The sequence below is a fragment of the Rattus norvegicus genome, chromosome 9 (genome assembly GCF_036323735.1).
Source record: "Rattus norvegicus strain BN/NHsdMcwi chromosome 9, GRCr8, whole genome shotgun sequence".
NCBI lineage: Eukaryota > Metazoa > Chordata > Mammalia > Rodentia > Muridae > Rattus > Rattus norvegicus.
The window spans coordinates 39,301,427-39,315,294 of record NC_086027.1 but is presented as its reverse complement, the minus strand read 5'-3'; the positions used below and the strand labels follow the sequence as shown (position 1 = coordinate 39,315,294).

At 37.0% G+C, this 13,868-nt stretch overlaps 1 long non-coding RNA gene across 1 annotated transcript in view; it reads right to left on the bottom strand.

The window, feature by feature from the left end:
- LOC120094657 (uncharacterized) overlaps nucleotides 1-13,868 on the bottom strand; it is a 46,607-nt gene that overhangs the window by 6,846 nt on the left and 25,893 nt on the right. The window contains exons 3-4 of the long non-coding RNA XR_005489079.2: nucleotides 10,265-10,368; nucleotides 9,429-9,556 (exon numbers count right to left, since the gene is read on the bottom strand). This is a non-coding gene — a long non-coding RNA (uncharacterized LOC120094657). The remainder of the gene's footprint in view (nucleotides 1-9,428; nucleotides 9,557-10,264; nucleotides 10,369-13,868) is intronic.

The window sequence follows — 13,868 nt, the reverse complement described above, 5'->3', positions numbered from 1 at the left end:
TATTATGGCATGGATTGTTGTTGATCAGTGATATTTTTTTTTTTTTGGTTCTTTTTTTTCGGAGCTGGGGACCGAACCCAGGGCCTTGCGCTTCCTAGGTAAGCGCTCTACCACTGAGCTAAATCCCCAGCCCCGATCAGTGATATTTTAATGTGAATTTATTCTACTTTAGTGTTTGTATGCATGATTTAAACACAATTTGTTGAAATAAAACCAAGTAATTTTAAAACACAAAAGAATTCTCATACTTCTTACACGGCAATTTAGGTGGAAATTTTATGTCCGTGAACCATTCACATGCCTGTTGCTTGAGGCTTCAAGACACATAGTCCCTTGGAACTGAAGTTAAGAAAGGTTGTGAGAAACCATGAGGTTGTGGGGCCATAATAATGGTGCAATGCGAAAAAAGCCAAAGTCCTTTAACATGGACTCATCTCCTCATCCCCTACCATACAGCTTTGTACTCATGAGTTTTAGGCCTTTTTAGCCATCCATTAAAAATTTAACCATGTATGTATTAAATGTGTGGCATTCCACTGCATGCATTTTGTAATTCTGAAGAAGCACATACTGAGAAAAAGAAAATGAAACAAAGTTAATGTCATCACAGACCTAACCTTCATTTTTATCTGTATATCTACTTCTTTGAATCCATAAGAAGTTCAGGCCAAGCGTCAACATGAATGTCAATTGCACAGGCAGAGAGGAAGCCAGATGCTGTTGGCTAAACGTGCTCCAGAGTGCGGCATCTGGGGCCAATAACAGCCATGCCGAGCCCCATCTGCAGCTAAAGCTGTTGACTCTGCTTTGGGGGAAGAAAAATCAGAAATAAAGAAGGCAGTTAAACTCTACATCGTGCCAGGAATAGCAGAAGGTAGGTTGCAGTCAGCATGCAAATTACATCCTGAGTCCAATTTGCGTTTCAATGCCTTGAAACTGGGTAAACACTAAACTATGCTAACTCCAGTTGTTTAGAAAGATGAGTACCTATAGGCTCAGTATCTTAAGACTCAGCTCAACTAGAGAATGAGGATATTCATATTCTATTCATTTTCTTCTCAATTTAAAAATACCATTTAAAATAAATGATATTTAATGATAAATAACATGATTGTTTTCAACTAAAAGTTTAAGAATCTACTTTGAAGTTGTAAGAGTATTTTTTAAAAGTAAGACTTTGCAAAATCATATGTGATATTCAGTTTATCCTCAGTTACACTTTTTGAAATATTTGCTAAGCAGAAATTTGTGCAAAAGTTATATATAATGCTGAAAGTTAATTAAATGGATATTGTCCTTACTTGGAATCAGATATGTAATGTTTCTTAAGAGTTTTTCATTTGATACATATGGATGAGTGTGTAATTAGAAATTGAATGAGCTATGTAATTAAAAAGATTTATTTATGCCATTTTAGTTTGTCAATACATATGTAATATTAAGAAATACTTAAATAATATAAATAATACAAAGGTAGTGATTTTAGAACAAAATATGGATCAAAACTGAATTAAATGCTTCATGCATAGAATGTGTTTCAATTATAACCCTTTTAACTATAACTATTATTTTTAAAGATTTCATTTTATTTTCATTTTATGTGTATGGATGTTTTGCTCACGTGAATTTCTGTGGACTGCCTGCAAGACTGGTACCTCTAGACGACAGAAAGTGGTGTTGGATCTCCCGGAACTGAATTACAGATGTTTATAAGTTGTTATGAGGAGGCTGGGAATGAAGCACATATTTTCTGAAAGAGGTAATAATACCCTTAATTGCTAACTAAGCATTCTTTTCAGCCTCTGCTGCTGATATTATTAATAGTATTTCCTACATGAGTATTTTAGAAGCTTGTAAGTGTAAGGTACACTTTCCTACCAGTGTTCATTCCAGTCACAGTGAATACCCATATACTAACTGTACAGCCCACTCCCCATTCCTCACATTTTCACATTCCTTTTCCACTCTCCCAAATTTTATGAAATTCTACTTTGCCATTATTTCCATTAAAGCAATGAAAGATGTCTGCAAATTTTTTTGTTTCTATAAGGAAATAAGAACACTGGCAAACACAGGTTTTGAGCTTTTCTTAAACTTGAATTGCATATACAAGTTAGGGCTTTCTGTGAACGACTAAAAACCTCAAGAGTGCTTACTTTGACAAGCTCCGTGCCCCGCGCCTATACTGTGAATATAGAACTGTCACTCAGACAGCCTCTTTACTGGCAATTGACCAGTAACTGACTATGCGTAATGTAGATGAGCTCAACACATTGCTGTTCTTGACACTTCGTAATTACTCCCAGGAAGCCCAAAGGATGCAGAAAATCCCATAATTATGGCCGAAGAGACATTCACAGCACAACTACTCCAGACAGCACTAGGAAACAGTACAATATGCTAAGTAAATCAGAATATTTCTACCTACTGTGCAGCTATTCCCACACAAGACAGCATGGGGCAATGCTCACCCTGGTGATCCAGCAGAAAGCCTGTGATGCTGCAAACACCCTGCACACAGATGAAGGATTGTGACCGGCATACAAATAGATCACTCAGACACACTTCCTCCTATTCTGCCAACTGTAGTTCACTATTAGACTCCTGAAGAGCGGCTTCTGCTTTTTTTTTTTTCTTCTTCAAGTCCTCTTTACAGTTAGTAGAAGTGGGTGAATTTATGCAAAAGCAGTAACAGCACAAGAATGGCAGGGGCGAGGGTGGTGTCACTAGGTGGGAATGCTGGTTAGAAGGAAACTAAAGAATTTCAGGATAAGAGACTGAAGTAAAGGCCATCCAGCTAGAGATTCCATGTCATCTTCAGTTACCAAACACAGACACTAGTGCTGATGCCAAGAAAAACTTGTTGACAGGGGCCTGGTATAGCTGTCCCCTGAGAAGCTCTATCAGAGCCTGACCAATACAGATGCAGATGCTCACAGCCAAACAATGGACTGAGATCAGGGATCCCAGTGAAAGAGTTAGGGATTAAAGGAATTGAAGGGATTTGCCACCCTATAGGAAGAACAACATCAACCAAACAGACCGCACAGAGTTTCTGAGGACTAAACCACACATGGAGGAACCCATGGCTCCAGGTACCTATGCAGCAGAGGATTACCTTATCTGGCATCAGTGGAAGGGGAGGCCCTTGGTCCTGTGAAGACTCGATGCCCCAGTGTAGGGGAATGCCAGGGCGGTGTGGTGGGGAAGAGTGGGTGGGTGGTGTGGGAGCACCCTCATAGAAGCAGGAGTGGGGCAGGAGAATAGGCAGTTTGTGGAGGGGAAAACTGGAAGTGGGATAACATTTGAAACGTAAATCAATAGAATAACTAATAAAAAAATAAAAGAATTCCAGGATAATAAGGGTGACTTGGTGCCTTGTTTCCTAAAGTGTAAATAAAAACACCCTATGTTTACAGTACAGTGGCCGCTGGAGGCTCTGCCTGTGGTCTACGTTGTCTGATGCATAATACATAATGCTGAGACTTACCGCGGCCATGCCTGATGGAAGTTAAAGCCCAGAACATGAGTTCACCAACCTGATGGCCTAGAGTCATAAGTCTCTGGTTTCTAAAGTCAGGAATACAGGGATGTAGATCTGAGGGCTTAGAGCTATAATTGAATGGGGCTGGCAGTTTATGCACTTCGTCTGGAGTATTCAAGAACTTGGGATTTATCCGGTGGAATAGTCCTTATTTACCTACTCACAAGATATATTTTGGTAGAAAAAAGATGGGAGATTTCAGTCATACAATTGTATAAAGAAATGATTTTTAAAAATAGCTTGTGATAATCGTTAAAATTATACATAGCTAGTTGAGAAAATAATTCCAGAGAAAGGTAATTAAATGCTGACCAACACTTAACAATAACAGTTAGGGAAACAAATGCTCTTTAGAGATCTTTGAAATCTTGGATATTTACTGGACATCCCAAGGCATCAGGGCATGTACAGCTTTGTATACTTCTAGGAATTTTGGGAAGATTGGTGTAGTTTTGGTCTCTGCCAAAATTAGAGGTCTCTTCAGTAAACACAGTTAGAGTAGAAGTTATAAATGAATTGATAAAGAAGTATATGAGTGCCTTGTATACACACTTAAGACACACATACACACAAACTCACACACAAACACATACATGTGCACTTATACATGCACACTGTGGATTATCTAAATAGCTACAAGACTTAGATGTTCAGTTAGATTAAGAAAATATTTGTCCAATCATTCCTCAGCTTTTTAATAAACAGCCTTTGAGAAAACTTATTAGTTTCCTTTGACAATTTTTCTAGAAGAAATTATAAACAAATGATAGAATTAACAACACAGAATCAACAATAATTAAGATGGATAATCCTCTGACTTATGTATTTTCTATATTATATGATATATTTCAAGTAACAAAAACAGCTATTAAATCCACAACAGTACAGATTGTGCACAGGATATAAATGGAAAATAACAATGTCTTAGGAAGAAAGAAGAATATCTGTGTAATTCAGAAAGATAAAATCAGTTAACACACTAATAAATGTGTTCAAAGGTATATAGTAACTCTATATAAACAAAAAAATGGCCAGTGACCTTTTGCCAAATAGGCAATATTTATAGATAAGATATGTATGTACAAATTAAATATTAGTAAACTACAAAAACTCATAGAAAATACTTATGGGGGACATAAAGAAATACTCTTTTTTCTGACCAAATACTCAGTAAGTACATTTATAATACCAAGGGACATAGGGCAAGAAAAAGTCAGTAATTGCTAATGTATATAGATCTCTTGAAAAATGTTAAAATATTCTAAAATTATAGAATGTTGATTTCTAAATCTGTAACTAACTCTGTAACTATGATAAAAACTATAGGATATTAAAATGTGAATTAGGTGGTTCGTATGAACTAAGCCAGATTTTATGGAGTATTATAACTTAGGAATTCATAAGTAATTAGCTAGATGCTAATGCATGTAACATAAAAGCAGAAAGGATATTTAGAGAATATTTATATTTCAGCACAATCTTTTGGATATAAAGTTGATATTATCGTGATCATTAAGACAATAAAGGGAAAAACAACCAGAAACTCTACAATGGTGTCCATGTAGATTTTTAAAAATCGTGTGTGTGTGTGTGTGTGTGTGTGTGTGTGTGTGTGTGTGTAAAGATGAGTGCAGTGCCCACAGAATCAAGAAAAAAGCATCAGATATCCTGGAACTGGAATAATAGGGGTTTCTGAGCTGTTTGACACACTGTGTGAACATTAGGAACCAAACTAAGGTCCTTTGCATCAGCAATGCATGCTCTTTTTTTTTTTTTCTTCTTCCTTTTTTTTTTCCAGAGCTGAGGACCAAACGCAGGGCCTGGCACTTGCTAGGCAAGTGCTCTACCACTGAGCTAAATCCCCAACCCCCAGCAATGCATGCTCTTAACAATCTCTGCATATCCAGTGTTTGCATTTGTAACTACCAAAGGGTAATGTAGAATATGATGGGGATTGCCAGTGATCTATAAAGAATACAAGGAATTATAAAAAGCATGAGCATTCATAATAACTCAAATGACTATATTTTAACAAATATTTCTCCCAGGTTTCTGGATACAGTTTGCTACAAAGGGGCACAGCATTTCACACACATTCTAAGAAGACATTCCGAGATTCAATCCTGTTTTCTTAAGACTGTTTGACAAAGACACATCCCAGGTTCATATATTTCCATTCTAGAGAATTTTCAGTGTGTATTTCCATCTCTCATTGCAGTGAATGCCAAAATCAGCTTCCCCAAACCCCAAACTGACTGTTGCTGATAACAATAACATTAGCTCACAGATACACAAAATATTAAGAATTAAAACCCAAGTGTTAAAATGTGTTGATCCGCTTTCTTAACCAGGGAGATTCAGAAACTTAATTTATTATAATCACAATCATTAATCTTGATCATTTATTTGACTAGATTGAGAAGCAGGGAATGCTTATGTTGGCATCTTCATATATTATTGGGATATAAGGGCTTGACTAATGAATGGATTAATCCAGTGTAGAATCATAATATGGCTACATTACTGGGGAGATGTTAAGGGTGAGAATTGGGGTGTAGTTGGACAAATTGGCTACTGATGGTATGTTCTTAGGGATGATATTTTTCACTGGCCTCTCCTTCTGTTTCCTTACTGTTTCATACCTGCCTTACCTTGAACTGCCATCATGGCTTCTTTGAGAATGAACTGAACCTACTGAAACCGAAAACTACAGCAGGAAAAATGCTCTGTGCTATTAGAATTCTATTAGATATTTGGTCATATATATGCAAAACTAATGGATGAAAAAATATAACCACTTAAGAAGAGATAAATTATAGACAACCCTATTTTGCTAAAATCCTATTTTTAAAAGAGCTCTCAGTATATAGGTAGAATATGTGCAATGTGAATCTAAGATAATAGTAACCTAAATGATTGATGTAAGAAAACATGCTAGAGCGTTTTGTACATATTAGCTTAATATGATCTAATTGTATTGACAGGTTTTGTTGCAAAAATCATGCAAAATTTATTCAAGCCATCAAAGTTCCACTCTCATTCATGCCACCTATGCTAAAGTGTCCCTTTTTCATAAATTCGATAGGACAAAGTATAATATGAATATGAGAAGGAGGATTAGAAATGATATCAATATATTATTCATTTATATAATTTTAAAAACTAAATTTTAAAGAGCAGTGAGTACAATGAAAATCTTTATTTTTGAAGCTTGGCATTAAAAATTTCAATTCCTTGGAAAGTGAGAACTACTGAATCACTTAAAGAAAAATAAAACATTAGTAGCATTTTCAGCAAATGGTGCTGGTTCAACTGGAGGGCAACATGTAGAAGAATGCAGATCGATCCATGCTTATCACCCTGTACAAAGCTTAAGTCGAAGTGGATCAAGGACCTCCACATCAAACCAGACACACTCAAACTAATAGAAGAAAAACTAGGGAAGCATCTGGAACACATGGGCACTGGAAAAAATTTCCTGAACAAAACACCAATGGCTTATGCTCTAAGATCAAGAATTGACAAATGGGATCTCATAAAACTGCAAAGCTTCTGTAAGGCAAAGGACACTGTGGTTAGGACAAAACGGCAACCAACAGATTGGGAAAAGATCTTTACCAACCCTACAACAGATAGAGGCCTTATATCCAAAATATACAAAGAACTCAAGAAGTTAGACCGCAGGGAAACAAATAACCCTATTAAAAAATGGGGTTCAGAGCTAAACAAAGAATTCACAGCTGAGGAATACCGAATGGCTGAGAAACACCTAAAGAAATGTTCAACATCTTTAGTCATAAGGGAAATGCAAATCAAAACAACCCTGAGATTTCACCTCACACCAGTGCGATTGGCTAAGATCAAAAACTCAGGTGACAGCAGATGCTGGCGAGGTTGTGGAGAAAGAGGAACACTCCTCCATTGTTGGTGGGATTGCAGACTGGTAAAACCATTCTGGAAATCAGTCTGGAGGTTCCTCAGAAAATTGGACATTGAACTGCCTGAGGATCCAGCTATACCTCTCTTGGGCATATACCCAAAAGATGCCTCAACATATAAAAGAGACACGTGCTCCACTATGTTCATCGCAGCCTTATTTATAATAGCCAGAAAATGGAAAGAACCCAGATGCCCTTCAACAGAGGAATGGATACAGAAAATGTGGTACATCTACACAATGGAATACTACTCAGCTATCAAAAACAACGAGTTTATGAAATTCGTAGGCAAATGGTTGGAACTGGAAAATATCATCCTGAGTGAACTAACCCAATCACAGAAAGACATACATGGTATGCACTCATTGATAAGTGGCTATTAGCCCAAATGCTTGAATTACCCTAGATCCCTAGAACAAACGAAACTCAAGACGGATGATCAAAATGTGAATGCTTCACTCCTTCTTTAAATGAGGAAAAAGAATACCCTTGGCAGGGAAGGGAGAGGCAAAGATTAAAACAGAGACTGAAGGAACACCCATTCAGAGCCTGCCCCACATTTGGCCCATACATATACAGCCACCCAATTGGACTAGATGGATGAAGCAAAGAAGTGCAGACCGACAGGAGCCGGATGTAGATCGCTCCTGAGAGACACAGCCAGAATACAGCAAATACAGAGGCGAATGCCAGCAGCAAACCACTGAACTGAGAATAGGTCCCCTATTGAAGGAATCAGAGAAAGAACTGGAAGAGCTTGAAGGGGCTCGAGACCCCAAAAGTACAACAATGCCAAGCAACCAGAGCTTCCAGGGACTAAGCCACTACCTAAAGACTATACATGGACTGACCCTGGACTCTGACCCCATAGGTAGCAATGAATATCCTAGTAAGAGCACCAGTGGAAGGGGAAGCCCTGGGTCCTGCTAAGACTGAACCCCCAGTGAACTAGTCTATGGGGGGAGGGCGGCAATGGTGGGAGGGTTGGGAGGGGAACACCCATAAGGAAGGGGAGGGGGGAGGGGGATGTTTGCCCGGAAACCGGGAAAGGGAATAACACTCGAAATGTATATAAGAAATACTCAAGTTAATAAAAAATAAAAAAAATAAAAAAAAAAGAAATGATATCAATATATTATTCATTTATATAATTTTAAAAACTAAATTTTAAAGAGCAGTGAGTACAATGAAAATCTTTATTTTTGAAGCTTGGCATTAAAAATTTCAATTCCTTGGAAAGTGAGAACTACTGAATCACTTAAAGAAAAATAAAACATTAGTAGACCATTTTCAGTGTACAATTATTGTTTTACTTACTTTAAAAGTAACATATATTTTGAAGTTCTAATTACATCCATTCTCACTTCTCTTTACTCCTTTCAAATCCTTCCATATACACCACCTAGGTTACTATCAAATGTGTGACTTTTTAATTTCATTGTACACACACACGCACACACACACACACACACACACACACACAACTTTCTCAGTCCATATAATGCTTATCTCTGTTTATAACCCAGTCTTTCATTCCAACTCAATGTTCACAACTGAGAACATTTTTCAAAATCCTCACATAATTCTCAGTTATAAATAGCAGGAAAAGTGAAATTTCTGAGGTATTTGCAGCATACAGTTGAATCTGCTTTATTACAAGAAGGGAAATACTTCAGTTCTGATATATGTAAAGTGGAAATTCTTGTTTCTTTGTAGGCTCAGCTTTGTAATGACTTGTTTTCCTGGAAATGCTCTTATGCTCGTGCTGAAGCAGATACATGGGAGAGTGTTTTGCTGAGAACAGACACATGGTGTTGTTCTGGAAGCTCCCTGGGAAAAGGGCATGTGATGTTTGCTAGAGCAGACCCTTGAGAGAAAGCACGATGATTGGACAGGATATAAATATAACTCAACAGACAGTGAACAACACTGTGGTATTGGCTCACCTTGCCCCTCTTTGCTGGTCTTCATTAGGCTTTGCTGACACTGATCTTCAATGAAGAGAAGAATAAGGATAATGATGATGAAGCTGTTCGGTATTTGTTCACGTTGCCACTTGCAACATCCCTTGTGACTGTGTAGAAAGGAAGGCAGTAAAGAACTTCTGGTAGTGTACCAGCAGCTTCCTGTCACATCCACAGATTTGGGGTGACCAGCAGAGCCTCACAGTTTCTTCTGGACTGCCCTGCTGCTGCTGGTTTGTAAATGGTGTTTGCAAGTAGATCAAACTACCAACAACTGATTCATATGAACTGATTGCTGATGCCCTAACAATGGAGATTAGAATCACCCTAAAGAACTATTTCTGTACAGGTCCCTATCATCTTTTGCTTTCTTACCCTTTCCTTCCCACTACCTCTGGTGGGTGGTGAGCTACGAGGTAGGTTAATGCATTTAAGTGTACTTGCTGAAGTAGTTTTTTTTAAATATAAGCCCACACATACATGCATAAATTTATATCTTCCTGAGAATTGTGCTATACACTACATCAAGAGATAATGGTGAAGAGCAGTTCTATATGCTTGTGTACAAGATGCAGATGGATATTCCTTTTGATGGAAAATTTCTATTTCGCGTTTCTGCAGCTTCTAACCTAATTGTAGCTAGTCCAATATCTGTGTATTGTCATTATCTCTATACGTTGTAAAAGCTGCCGACAATCGTACTAAAGCAATTGAGTCTCACCTGCTCTACATAAAAGAAGGAAAGTGTTACATGTGCTCAAGTGTAGCCCTCTTCCACTGATGGTCCCTAGCAGTGATGTAGATAGGGAAAGACTCACTTTGCTCAAGGGTAGGGCACTGGAAGTTGGACCATGCTCCAGTGGACAAAAAGATTAGACTTGTGGTTCTCTCTCTCTTCATTTTTTGGGGAAGGGTTGCAGACCTAAGAGGAGTGAAAAATGAGTGTGATCCGGGCACATGGCATGAGTTTTCCCAAATAATAAAACATATAAAAATGGAATTAATTTGGTGAACTCAAGTCTATCTTGCCTTCTAGTAGCACAGATAGCTTCATAGACAATGACTAAAAAGGGCACGAGGATGGCTCCAAACCCAAACCAAATGCATATCTGTTGTAGTCAATGCACACGTGACATGAAAAAACATTTTCCATGTTAAATCTGTTCATTTTTTTGTTTACTTGCGGCCTCAATGTGTCACTTTAAAATTTCAAGAGAAAGTTTCAAGAAATAATGACAAGATATGATTATGGACTGTCTTCAAGGTCACTTAATTAGATTGATGTAGAGTGTAAACATTGGGTGTTTTCCAAGGGCATTTAGCAGTCCAAGAAATTTCTTGAGGAAAATGAACATATGTTAAACATAGATAGACTTTTTCAGTCTGGAGTATGTGGAACTGTCCTCACAAGATTTTCTTTCCTGTCCACTGATTCCTTTTCACAAAACTCCTCACAGTCAGACAAGAGCATTAAACAGGTGGTAACATCTAGAGAATAGTAACATTTCAGGCTCATGCCTATAATTCTGATTTTCCTTCTGACAAGTTTGAGTTCACTGTCAACTTATGGCCCTTTTCCAATTTTTAGAAAATGTCAATTATTTCTTGAAGGGACTCCAATTAAACTTCAGAAATTGTTTGGACTGTGTTATTTGGTAACTTATAAATTATTTTGTAATATTATAAAAAAAGTATTTAACATGTGTATTTTAAATGTGGCTCACAGTATAGAGCTAATATTCTTATTAAATTCTTTAAAATACAAATAACATATAGTAAGTCAATTATTGGCAAGGGAGGTCAAACTTAATACTTAATCCAGCAATTAACTCACACCTTAAGAAAATAGCCCACTAACTGAATTAAGAACTGAATACCCTATGTCTTATCTAATAAAATAGGAAAACTGTTTTAATCACTGTTTGTGATAATTTATATTTTCTAACCTAATTGAAATATAATAATGTTTTTCAAAATATTTAAATAATTTCTTTTGCTCTTAGTGTTTTAGAAGATCAAACAAAAATTCACAAATTACAGAGGAGCAATAGTTCCCATATGAAAACATTTTTTATCATTTTAAAAAAAATTTTATTAGATATATTTCTTTACTTACATTTCAAAGGTTGTTCTCCTTCCCGGTTTCCTGTCCATAAGCCCACATTCCCTCCCCTCCCCATCCCAACAATTTTTAAACATGAGGCTTTTGAAAAAAGTAGAATTTCAGAGTGCAGATACATTGCTGTGAAAAGAAATGTTAAAATTTGTATTAACCATTACTTGATACACTTCTCTTTTTAACATATGTATGTTACCTATGGTTATGTATTTACAGAGAATTACAATGTTGTTAAATATACAGAGAAAATTTTGCCCCCCATAAGAAAACCTACAAAATGTATACTTTTCTCTCACTTCACTTAAATTTTGAGCATTCAAACCTTCGAGAGTTCCACATGTAATTCTGCTTTAGCTTCCCAGGAGCTAGTGTCTTTCAATGGCGTGTAAGCACATGAAATGCTGCCGCAGGAAGACGATAGCTGTAACACTAAGATTCATTTATGTTTTCTACTCATTTCACTGAACAACGGTACCCATAGTTTCTTAATTTTTAATGCAATGTTCTCCTGGATGGTTCCTTTCATTTGTTTTTGTTACTGTGATAAACACCATGACCAGAAGGATGAGGACCATAACTAGCAGGGTTCTGAAAAAGAGGACACAGGTATGGTGTCAACCTAAGTGAGACACTTGACCACCCATTGATGGTCAAGCAAGTGGCCCTGAATAGCTCATGCCCTTTTTATACTACCGTAATTCTGCTCCCCAGAGTAGTGGCATTACTGGTTATTTTATTTAAAGAAATCATGACATTAACATTATAAAAGCCCTATCAGTGTAAAAGGTCCCAATAGTTTTCCTTCTTCCGTCTCCAACTGAGTCAAATGCCACCCAACCTTATTTTGTGCTACAGAGCATAATTACAGTATGCCAAAAATATTTATGTCTCTGTTGATCTGACACAACTTCCCCATGGCAGTTATGCAAGCAGGACCCACTGCTCTCCACAACTGCCACAGGTTTACAGAGTGTGGCTGTATCAGTTTCTCTAGAGACATGATTATGTGTCCCCAAAGTTCCAGGATTAATGGTCCCATCTGGAGGACAAATACTACGGACAAAGCGAGGAGAAGGGAGGAGGGTCTTACACGTTGCAGGAGTATTGAGAAAAACAGAAGCACCCACTGGGCTTTCAGCCTACGTAATCCTGGCATTGTCCATAACAGATAAAATGAAACTGAATATTAGTATGAGTATAAACATCACAGCAAAAACAAGAAGAACTTGTAGCACACAAGATCTAGGTTATAACTATAGAGGCCACCAAAATGCACCGTAGGTCCTTGCCAAATGAGAAGGGGTTTCTATAGGCCTTACTGCAGTAGAGTCCTATCAGTGACGCACTCCTATGCGTCCCTGCAGATGCGACATTGCCACTGTGAAAAAAGGAACTTGACAAGTAAGAAGTTTATTTCATTCTATAACTCTCAGGCTATAATTCACTGAAGGGAAGAGAGGACAGAAACTTGGAGGACAAAATTGAAGCAGCGAGTATAAAGGAACACTTTTTAGTGACTCAGTTACCTTTCTTAGAAAGCCCAAGCTCAACATCCCACAGACGCTACCATCGAACAGTGTGCTGAACCCTCACCCCATCAATTAGATATCAAGAACTTGCCCTACAGCCTTTCCCACAGGCAAATTTGTTGAAGCCAATTCTTTCTAGGTGTGTAAGGTTGACAGCCAATGTAAGCCACAATGATTGAATTTCATATATTGCTAAATATGTCTACTAATGTAGAACTATTTGCTCTTTTGTGAATTATTTTATGCTCCTCTGTTTTGATGAACAATTATTGTGAGGCATATAAAATTAGGTATAAAGATATTTGTCTTTAAATTAAATATAATTAAATGGAAAAATTTATACAATAGACAAGAAAAATTTTCCCTTAAATGTGAAGAAAACCTTAGCTAGGTCATGCATAGGACATTAGAATCTGATGTATTCAGAGCCCTGAAATCTGTGGTCAAGTCAGGAATTCCCCTTTGGCTATGTCCTGAAATTTCAGTTTTTAAGAAGTTAGGATTTCTAGAAAGATACAATATATCACACTGCTTTTGTTAAATTTTGATGTACCCGAAAAACTTTGAAGTGTGATTTTAAAAAGTCATTTATTTTTATTCCTTGAAAAAAAGAAGCATTGAATTCTCAGACTTTTTTTTTTGACAATCATTGTTATGCTACCTGGACCATAGCCTATAAACCACCATAATAAAAGATGTATATCTCTAGAAAAACAAATACATATTCCACTCTTGATTGAACTTAGCATCAATTTAAAGGTGTAATTACCATTA